Source organism: Berghia stephanieae, chromosome 2 (assembly GCF_034508935.2).
Source record: "Berghia stephanieae isolate SIO BIC M18660-M18661 chromosome 2, UCSD_Bste_1.3, whole genome shotgun sequence".
In the NCBI taxonomy this organism is placed as follows: Eukaryota; Metazoa; Mollusca; class Gastropoda; order Nudibranchia; family Aeolidiidae; genus Berghia; species Berghia stephanieae.
Window position 1 is genome coordinate 24,144,203 of NC_088361.1, and position 11,141 is coordinate 24,155,343.

Below are 11,141 nucleotides of genomic sequence, written 5' to 3' on the forward strand. Positions count from 1 at the left end.
CTCATCGTGCCAAACTGCTATTATGTCGGAATTAATTACATGAAGAAAATTGAGTTTAAAGTTAAAATGATCAGAATTTGTAAACTTTAACTTTTACTTTCTTAAAAGGTAAAACTCTCTTTCTTAACCAGTTAACTGCCGTACTCTGGAAAAACTCGTATTTAAAAAATTGGACAGTAAACTCGTCCATCAAATTATATCAGTTGATGTAAATTATCGTCAAAAATTCCCCAACCTTTGACTTTATTAAGATGTGTCATTTTGATCGATCGATAGTTGAAGGATAAATTTTCAGGCGAAATTTTGAAAAATGAGTTCTTTCAGAGTACGGCAGTATATGGCAGGAATTTTATGTCTCTTGGACCAGAAATAAGCACATATCAATAAAAACACAAACGTTGTAGAGGGACATTTCAGACAAGTAAAATCAACACTTCGTGTCGGCGATATCTCGGAACCTAGTGACAGTAATAGATATCGCAAAACATTGATCTACAGTTCTGTCGTACATTGGACAAAAAAAAAACACATTTAAAAAAGGAAGTCCCAGGTTTGAAAGTTAAAAAAAAAGAAGATCAGGGTGATTTTATCGATCGATGCATGAAGGGCAAAAAAATATTAATGTGTCTTTAGAGTAGATACGACAGAAGATGACACATTCGGGAGATGGCGAAAGATAAAAATCTGAATTTTGTTTTCATATTTTAAGATCATTTTTTAAACTTGTGTTTTCTTTTTTCTTTCGCTTTGTCTGCCACTATTTCACACACACACACACACACACACAAACACACACACACACACCTGTCAAGATTTTTCCATTCAGTTGAATGAATTATTTGTTTTTTATGTTATTTTCGAAACTCTCAACATAGTCGATTACAAATTCTATCTGCTTGATCTTGCACCGATTACTCACAGCTTTTCATATTATTATCTTGCTCTAGAAGATACCAGGTCCCAAAATATTCAATTTCATAATATATTTTTTTAAATACCAAAAAGGCAACATGGAGAATGCTTTCTTCTAGTGATCTAATGTTCGTTTGTGTGGGAAAAGCACGGATATGAAAAAAATCACTTTCTAAGGTATTGGTTGTTTTTGAACTAGCTGCTTCTGGGGCACGTTTTGTAGACTTCAATTATCTCAGTTTCTTTTTTTATGTATGTCTGGCTGCAGATGGCAACTCCTCCAGGAAAAATAACGATAAAGATCGAAAAAGGTTTTTAGGTTTGAATTTTACCCGTGTTTTTCTCAGAGTCCTTTGCTATTTTAATACAGTTCCTAAATCTTGTGGTATTAATTTGAAGTCAATTTTATTTTTGCAGCGACTTCCAGGACTTATCCACGTCCATTTTCTTCTGACATGTTGTTCGAATCACGTGTTTGCAATGGAGTAGCCTTCTTGTCTGCACCAGTCTATCAATCGTTCTTCTCTCTCATTCCGTGTTCCTAAACCACGAGGTCCAACTATGGTCTCCACTCTTGCCTTGCCAAATTTGGCGTAAAAGTCTCCCATGATTATAGTTATTTAATTGTTTTTGCAATGCTTTGTTCGCCTTCTCTATTTCTTCGTAGAACAGGTTTACATCGCTCTCTCTCTCTTCGCTTTTTGGTGTTGGAGAGTACACTTGTATGAGATTTAGATTTAAAGGTTTCGCTTTCAGTTTCACTAGTAAAACTGTGTCTGATATTGCCCAGTACCCAAGAACGGATTTTGCTATGCGATCCTCGAGAATCACACCCACTCCTCTTTCATGCTGTTCCACCTGAGTAGATTATTTCATGTCCATCATTTATGATAACTTTACCAGTTGCAGTCCATCTTGTCTCAGAGACACCTCGAATTTTTAGGTTGTATTTCTTCATTTCTTTTCTCCTACTGATTTTTACCGCCCATGTCAGTCTAAAACCAGCCCCCTAAAAGTAAAAGCGAATCATGCTCAACTCGAAACGTTAAATCCCTAAATATTAAAGCTAAACCCAGCCATTTATGATATCATATTATTTTGATAAATGTCAGTTTTTCATGCACAAACAACCAAAACCAATTAAGAAAAAATTGATTGACTAGTACTCAACACGAAAACCAGTCCAATAACTTAGACGTAAAACTGTCCCAAACTTATCATTCACTAAACAAGTTTTACTGAATTACCCGCATCGTGAACTCACTAAACCCATTTGCTGGAATAATTGATCATTTTCCACTAGAATTCTTGTTTAGCCTTTTTGCATAAGCTTACTTACTCTCTTCCATGATGATGAAGAGGATTATGAAAATGATTGTGATGATGTTGCTGCTATTGCTGTTGTTGCTGCTGCTGCTAATGCTGCTGCTCTAATGACGATGATGATGGTGATGATGGCGATAATAATGCTTATGTTGATGATAACGATCACAATATCAAATTTTCGGGACAGTCAAGAATCCAATTTCTTATCATGTCCCTTTCATTCCACCAAAAGAAACATTTGGAATATTTATTGTTTTCCCTCAGATTGTATTGGACAAACCAAGAGGACTGATTGGGGAATGATCAACAACAACGTTCCAATTTGCGGTAAGTAGACTTCGACCACAAAGAACAAAACTGATTGATATAATTTACCAAGAAAACAATAATTTATCTCTCATTTTCGGTTGATGGCCTACCAATGGAATTAAGGGTAATGCGTTTTACCGCCAATTCTGTGCATTAGTTTCGTAAATCACAACTTATGACCACATTTTATGATGTTTACTTATATGTAAACACTGTTTTTAAGGGTTCGTCGACCTCTACATGTTACAGTTCTTACTACACCATAATGATACAGGGATGACTGGCATTCTTTAGATGTGACTCATCGCGTCAGCATGGTCTTATATCGGAATGAACTGAAGTAAGAAAATTGAGTAAAAATGAATTGAAAGATGAAAAAGAGTTTGCCTCAAGTTTCAGGAACAATTTTATCCTTCTCAATGAAGGCATTTATAAGTCAAAGGAGTCCCGATAACTCATTTGATGGAGCATTCGCTTCATATGCAACAGGACAGAGATCGATACCGGGTGCAGGCGAATCCCCCCCCCCCCCCCTGTCTATACAGCAATGTTTGGGTAGATGGGTCTGTTAGATCTGTTAGTAACGTGCTTTGCGATATATCTGCGTTGTTGTTCGGTTCACACAATAAAACCAGGATAAACCCCGAATCCATGGGCCCTATGCCTCTGAGGGACTATTTTTTAAAAAAAAAGTTAAGCGCTTAGAGTCTGGTGTCTCGGAGTTATAGCGCTATATAAGTTTTCAGCATTATTATTATTATATTAAAGATTATATTAGAATTTTAAGCCTGGGGTCCATTCCGTCATAATACCATTTTGAAGCGATGGCTCACAAAATGCTCTTGGGCTCAAATTTATGCGAAATGCAATTCTCTATGAGGTTCAAATCAGGCAGGGAACTGCATCTGTACCATAATGCACAAAAGGTTTCTCAATGTGACAGTTAAACAGACTGTAATCAAGACAACGGGCAATAATAATATTGTCATGAAAAAGATAATATGTAAAACACGTCTCCGTTTTTAAAGACGAAAGAAGAGTTGCCATATTGGTTTATTAAAGCCATTTTGTTTTAAAATCGTAGTAAAGTCCATGAGAAAATAGAGACATGGCGTTGTCATGATTGGCGATCCGAATTTTACGGTTTTTATAAAACATATTGTTGTTTATATAATTTTGATATACTAACTTTTGCCTCTAAGCGGTATTAATTATGTCGGGATGGGGTGGGTGCTCAAAATTGAATTTATAGACGAAATTATGAGACTTTGATTAGGTTGCAATGCTTATTAAGGACAATAAAATGTAATTTCTTAAAATGACGGATAAAAAAGCAATAAAATTAACAGCACTATTTGTAATTATGACTTTCACCGACATTTTGGAGACGATGGGTCGCGTGGAGCAAAATATTGATCTCATGACCCACGTGACTACAAGAATGTAATATGACGTCACTGTCTTTAAGTCTGTGTGCTTGTGAATGTGTATGGGTGTTTGCATGATCGTTGCTTGAAATATTAGGTGATGTGAGGCTATGTGGTCTTGTAGTATGACACTCGCTTTCGGATCGGAATGTTCTGGGTTCGAGCCTCGCTCGGCGCATAGTTGAGTCCTTGGAAAAGGCTCATTACTCACATTCTCTCACCATACTTAGGTTTAAAATGAGTACCTGGCCGTTAACAACGTTGACTCTGTCGGGAAAAAAATGTAAGATCGCCTAACAGTCGTCATGTTTCGTTCTACATGTTACGTGTTGCTGGTGGTCAGGGACCCATTGGAAAGCGCTTTGAGCACGTTTAGTGGATATTGTGCTATATAAATGTTCTAGTTAAAAAAAAATGTAACCACCTTTTGAAAACCGGATTATGTCGCTTTGCTGTCTGCAATCTTGGACTTGCAACACGATAAGTTATAAGAGTTAAATAGGCTGTTTTGTTGTATAGTCAATCGGCGAATGATTATAGAACTCGGAGGGTATCTTGGTCTATGGCATTATGTGCCCCTTGGAATGAATTATTGGGTGACTGTACTTGGTATCATGTTGGATAAGGTGAAAATATTGCAAATGAATTAAAAGATAACAATTAAGTGAGCATAAAATATTTTTTATTGTCTGAAAATAGGGAAACAAAAATAAACCAAACAATTTAATTTTAAAAAACAATAAAAACTGAAACAGCAAAAAGACACAGACAGAGAAGAAAAAAATCAAACCAAAAAAAAACAACAACAAACAAACAAAAAGCAAAAAACAAACAAACATTATACAACATGAACATAATATAAATCAGACACGAAACAAAGTAAAAGTTTAATTCTAACAGATGGATGGTTTAATGATTGATTTCTAGATGTCTGAGTGACTTGGTGACTTGTTTCTAAACCAGGTCACTATATTGTCAAGGTTTGTTTGAATAGGTGACAAAACAAGGGCTTTGATTTGGAACGAATCAAGAAAGACAGGAAATGTACAATTTTTTGTCCAACGAGTTTCTTGTATACAACGATGTGAAAAAGGGGTTAAAACAGCACGTGAATATATCATCACGGAAAAGGAAAATTGAGATGAAAACAAAATTCTGTATGATAATGACACGGTTTATAAATAAAGAAGTACACAGCCAAACAGTTTTATGTTACGTTTTCAAATAAAAAATATGATGACAATTCTAAATGTGTATATACATGTTTTTGATCACGCCGATATCCTATTTGATTTTAGATACCGAGCTACTATTTTCTCTTAATGAATAACCTGCGTCTTTGTGAATTAGTGGTATGACATGAAACAATAATCTGCAGGTCACATAGGTTCAGTCCAGATATGGTTCTGTAGTCACATTCTCTTCACTCAGGAGTTTAAAAAAAGTAGTAGGCATCATTCCGTCTCAAGAGACGATGGTTTGCGCTCTGTATGGCTTTGGTCTCATCAGTCTTGTTGAGAGCAGCGACCAGTGTGACTCAGCAGACCAACTTGCATGGCAGTCTCTACCGCAGTTGTTGCACACGTAGTTTGACTGTGTGTTTGGTGTTTGGATCTGCGGCCTCTCTTTCCTCATTGCTCTCCTCTCCTCAAACTTCTTCTTTCTCTCTCCTCGCCTCTCTTCACTCCCTCCATCACCGCATATCTCCAGCCGCTGCGGTCGTCAGCAAGCGATTCCCATGTGTTTGAGTCGATGCCTGTCAGTTTCATATCTCGTAAAAAAGTACCTGATGGATAACAGCATTGTTTCTGCCGAAAAGAGATACTATTATTATCTGTTTGCTACCAGCGTCATTTCGCTTATTCTAATATGCTCAGTGTTGCTTTCGGCTTGTGACCCATGTAAAGCGCTTTGAGCATATCAGTTAGTCTATTATGCTCTAATTAAAAGCTCGAGTGAAAGAAAACCAAGACAAATGTGACCCACAGTGTAAAGCTATTTTTGTGTGAGTGACGCAGATGTTGAAAAGTGCTTTATTAAACTATATTTATTCTGCTTGATAAAACATAAATTCAAACAAAGTTTGATATCTTTCAAAAACAAACTCCATTTTTAGTATCAATATCAATCCGACATGTCATCACATTCAACGCTAGGATACAATAAATGACGTCAAGTAAAAGTAAAGTAAGAATCGAAGTTGATGGCACAATAATTAAGCTATTCTCTTCTGTCAGATTTTCGAATCTGGAATGTTTTCCGCGTGACCTTGACCTTAATTAAAGCGACATGAAATAGAGATTAATTATAGAAAAGTAAACGAATTGCCTCCAAAATTAAGGGGTGCAGGCAGAAAAATCTTTGAATGCAAAGCCCATTTTCTTGCATTGCTATAGCTACAATCTCTCTCTCTCTCTCTCTCTCTCTCTCTCTATCTCTCACACTCGCTCTCTCTCTCTCATTCTTTCCCACTCAACCCCTATTTCTCTATATCTGTCTTTCTCTCTCTCTCTCTCTCTCTCTCTCTCTCTCTCTCTCTCTCTCTTTTATTCTTTCTTGCTCTGTCTCTATCCTCCCCCTCTTATTACCCCATCTCTCGATATCTGTCTACTTCTCTTTTTCTATTATTCTCTCCCACTCTACATCTATTCTCTCTGTATCTGTCTTTTTCTCTCTCTTATTCTCTCCTGCTTTGTCTCTATTCTCCCCCGCTTTCTACCTTTCTCTATATTTCTGTCTATCTTTCTCGTTCTATCTCTCTCTCTCTCTCTCTCTCTCTCTCTCTTTCTCTCTCTCTCTCTCTCTCTCTCCAAGCTCACAAACACTCACATGAACAATTTTTGATTCATTCAGTATATTATGTACGATATTTCGGACACACACAGACACACACACACATACACACACAAACACACATTCTCTGTCTCTCTCTCATACACACACACATACACACAGAAACACACACATGCACAATTTTTGATTCATTAAGTATATCATGTACGATATTTCGGACACACACAGACACACACATACACACACACAAACACACATTCTCTGTCTCTCTCTCATACACACACACATACACACAGAAACACACACATGCACAATTTTTGATTCATTAAGTATATCATGTACGATATTACGGACACACACAGACACACACACACACACACAAACACACATTCTTTGTCTCTAACTCATACACACACAAACACGCACATACACACACACACACACACACACACACATACAAACCTTACACGAATAAATGGCGATTGTTCATTCACTTCTTTCCTTCCAGTATAACGTTAATTCTAGTAGCGACCGCTTTGTAATCAATCTGTATGACGATCGTGAATGGACTCCAGAATGGATAGCCTGGAAGTTTTATATCCGAATTTATTAAGATTACAGCGCTGTAGACTCTAGAAAAACAACCTTTTTAATTTTTGCCATAATTATTCTAAATTGATGTCTACTATTTACTCCGACTTCATTCGACTTGTCAAAAAAATGGTTAAACCGGCCTCTTAATAAATATAAAAGAAATCTCAGATTTAAGAATCTTTAACAATTCGAGGCTAACCGGGATCCATTGTATTTCAAGAATACTATTTTTAGTCACAATTTTTTAAAAAGGCGTTTAGTCAGTGCGTGGCACGGCAGCCAATCAATTTCCATCCTTACACCGGAAGTTAAAGATTGACTCATAAGGAATTGCGAGAGATGACTGTATGAGAGTAATGCCTGCATTAGTTACTAAAATAAAAGGTACAATATGCTAGTTATTTTGTTATCGGGGAACATGTGGCCCATTACAAAGTCATATAGTTAATATGATATGATAATTAAACGGTGTGATAAATTAAAAAAAACAAAAACAAAAAAAAAAAAACAAAACAAAAAAACAAAAACAAAAAACAAACAACTCTCCGACTCGATGATTCGTAGTAGTTGTCTTAGTTGTTCTTTTTAGATAGTATGCGGTTCTGTCAAATACTAGACTAGACAAGTTAGGAAAGCACAATCAATCAAATTATATGATTGTGTCTATAGTATTTCAGTCCTATACTACCGTACTCTGAAAAAAAACCAACATCTCGTATTTAAAATTTTGGCCAGAACATCTTGGTAAAACGCCTCAAACATGGGACTTCGATAATTTTGGGGATGGTTTTTCTTTCTTTGTATTTTCCTTTCTGCGTTGTCTGGAATCATTTCATACAGACATTTTTAGATTTCAACCATAGCCATAAAGCTTTGAATCTGGCACAATCATGCAGCATACGTAACGCTTGATGGCTATCAACAGACTTAAAAGTCCAGAAGCACTTAACACTGGCAACTTTATACTGGTGAAGCAGCTGTGGAGTCGTCTGTTTCCATTCAGTGTGTAAACAACGGTCCAGAGAACTCCGTGTACTAGGTGGAACAATTGATATAAAACACTATTTGTATAAATCAATTGGTGGAACATCTCACTGTGATGTATATTGACATGGGTTTCAAGAAGGTAGATGAGTGTTGATCAGATTTCGCTGTAAGGGTAGATAATCGTCTAGTATAAATCATCAGAAACTGGTTGGATCCAAGTATGTGAAAATTGTTAATCTCTGTGGTTGGGAAAAGATATGATTTATCAGGATAAATAAGTAAACCACCTTAAATTTACAGCCACAATGGTTGGTCCTAATTAACTGAACCATAACTGTCAATTAGTTCTTTTTTTCCGACAAGGAAGTTACCAACTTGTTTTGCTTATTTGTCTATTTTTTGTTAGGTGGTGAAATCAATGCCAAAAATAGGTATGATTATTAATCCTAATTCAATGGTTTAAAAAAACATGATATTGCGTATATTTTAATATTTCGTAAAAGTCTTTCTGTTATAATTTAATTCGAACGAATTCATCAACAATGATTGACAATTCCCCCTGACATCTTCTATATAGACGGATTGGTGCTGACGTCATATAACTATTTATTATTTTTATCAACAAAAAACATAGTCTGCCCACACATCATTCTCTTTATTAGAGAATCTGACAAGGCGTATGTGACATGGTGCCCATTGCCAACCAAAGCTGAACAAATACAGGATAAAATCATCTCGCAAAATCAGCCGATCCCAGTATAGGATATCTTTTATATATTGATCTTTCTGCTCTATCGAACACTTTATTAAATATTTGTGACTCGTATGTCTCAAAATGATCAACATAGAATTTAAAATATTAGTTTGAGATTAAATTAAATGCTTCTTTTAGGGCAATGGATATTATAATTTCTGAAAGAGACAAAACAAAATCTCATATTTTTGTTCCTTTCGTCTAAAATCACTTTTCGACTTCTGGTTCACGCTGATATTATAGTGGTTTGAGGTGGTTGCCAAACACCAAACACCATTCAACGATGATTATGAAGATCAATTATCCAAAGGTGTCAAACGTTTAACATTCCTCCAAATAATCTCGACAGCTATCTTCATCAGTTTCCACCAAACCGTACCACTTTGGAACAAACTAATAATACAGATTCGCAATAGTTCTGCCACCCTTGAAAGTAAAATTGAATAATGTCTTTGAATGTTGGCTAAATTTGTCACAAAATACCCCAAACATGTTGTAAATCTAATGCAATGAATGGTTTGATCACATGATCAATTCAAAGGGAGATTATTTTGGTTAGACGCATTCAATATTTTCCCACTTTCAAATTTAATCTGTACTATGTATGTCCTCTTTTTTTCTTGAATAACTGCCGGACATCGATGTCCCATTGACCGAATGAGGTTTCCGATTTGCGCACATTTTTTCGTTAACACCAACCCAAGTTTTTGGCGCGTCTGAGGTTAACGCGGTCTTTTTCTCAGACATTTATCGTGTGCATCCCACATATTTCAATAGAATTGAGGTCAGGCAACCTTGATGGCTAATCTAAAACATGATTTGATGCTCTTGTGGGGCATTTTAAGAAATAATTGCCACGTGGTGGCAGACGCTGTTATGCATGCAACACCACCCTGCCGCCATGTGGAGAACGACATTCGTGAAAATGATTTCATCGTCGTACCTCCTTCCTATGATGTTTCCTTGGATTTGAGCCAGAAGTGTGAGCCAAGATACAATGATTCCTCCCCATACCATCTCACTTCCACCACCAAACATGTCTGCACGACGACATGACGAAATCTTTCTCCTTGTCTTTGAAAGATTCTTTGTCGGCCATAAATTACTACTAAGCAAAAACCATGATTCAACAGAACAGTATTCCAACATATCTGGGACAATTGAAAGTGTTCTCTAACCAATTGAAACCGTTGTTGTATGTTTACTTCGGTCAAAATGTTACCATGTTCAGATCTTTACGACCGATTCCTCGGTAACGTAATCGTCTAAGTACAGCTTGAAATCTTGTGGAACCTTGAAGTTTCGGCTGCAGGCATCAGAAGATTTCGTACATGCAAATTGACGAAAGCACGATCAATTCTCTCAGTTGTCGCCCTTGTCTGACGACTTCTTGGCTTTTTAAAACATTTCCAGTGTCATCAAAACGTTGTCTTAAACACTGAATAATCGGTTTATTATCAGGAAATTGTCTTTCAACTGCCTGAATTGTTAATCCCATTGAAAGCATGGCGAAAGCTCGGTCACGTTGATTTCACTATTTAAAATTTGGTATCAAATCTATTAAATTTAACAAAACATTAAATTTCTGTAATTCCCAAAACGTGCAAGCACAGCAGGAATGATCTGGTAAAAAAAAACAAACAAAAAAAAAAAAAAAACAAAACCCAAAAAAACAAAAAAAAAAACAACAAAAATAAACAAACACACACACACACACACACACACACACACACACACACACACAGGTTCGAGTAAGTTGTTTAGAATATGCGATTCAAAATCTCTCATCATACACGCGATTCTCGTGACTGTTTTACAACAATGAGTGTTGTCTTTTCAAATAGAAAATGAATCGTTCAAAGATAAAAGTTTGTATCTAGTTCTAGTATTTGTATTATTAATTGAGTGTTCTTCAAAATAACGAGGGTAATTAGGGTGCTATAACTTTTGAATGATAGTATAATATGATTCTATACATTTGGTTCGTGACTGTTTTTAAAAATTATAATTACGTATTTAGTTTTGGTCAACGGTGTTTA

General features: G+C 36.1%; 1 long non-coding RNA gene across 1 annotated transcript in view; it reads left to right on the top strand.

Moving 5' to 3' along the window:
- LOC144966749 (uncharacterized) overlaps positions 1–11,141 on the top strand; it is a 182,212-nt gene that overhangs the window by 80,584 nt on the left and 90,487 nt on the right. The window contains exon 3 of the long non-coding RNA XR_013644264.1: positions 2,503–2,565. This is a non-coding gene — a long non-coding RNA (uncharacterized LOC144966749). The remainder of the gene's footprint in view (positions 1–2,502; positions 2,566–11,141) is intronic.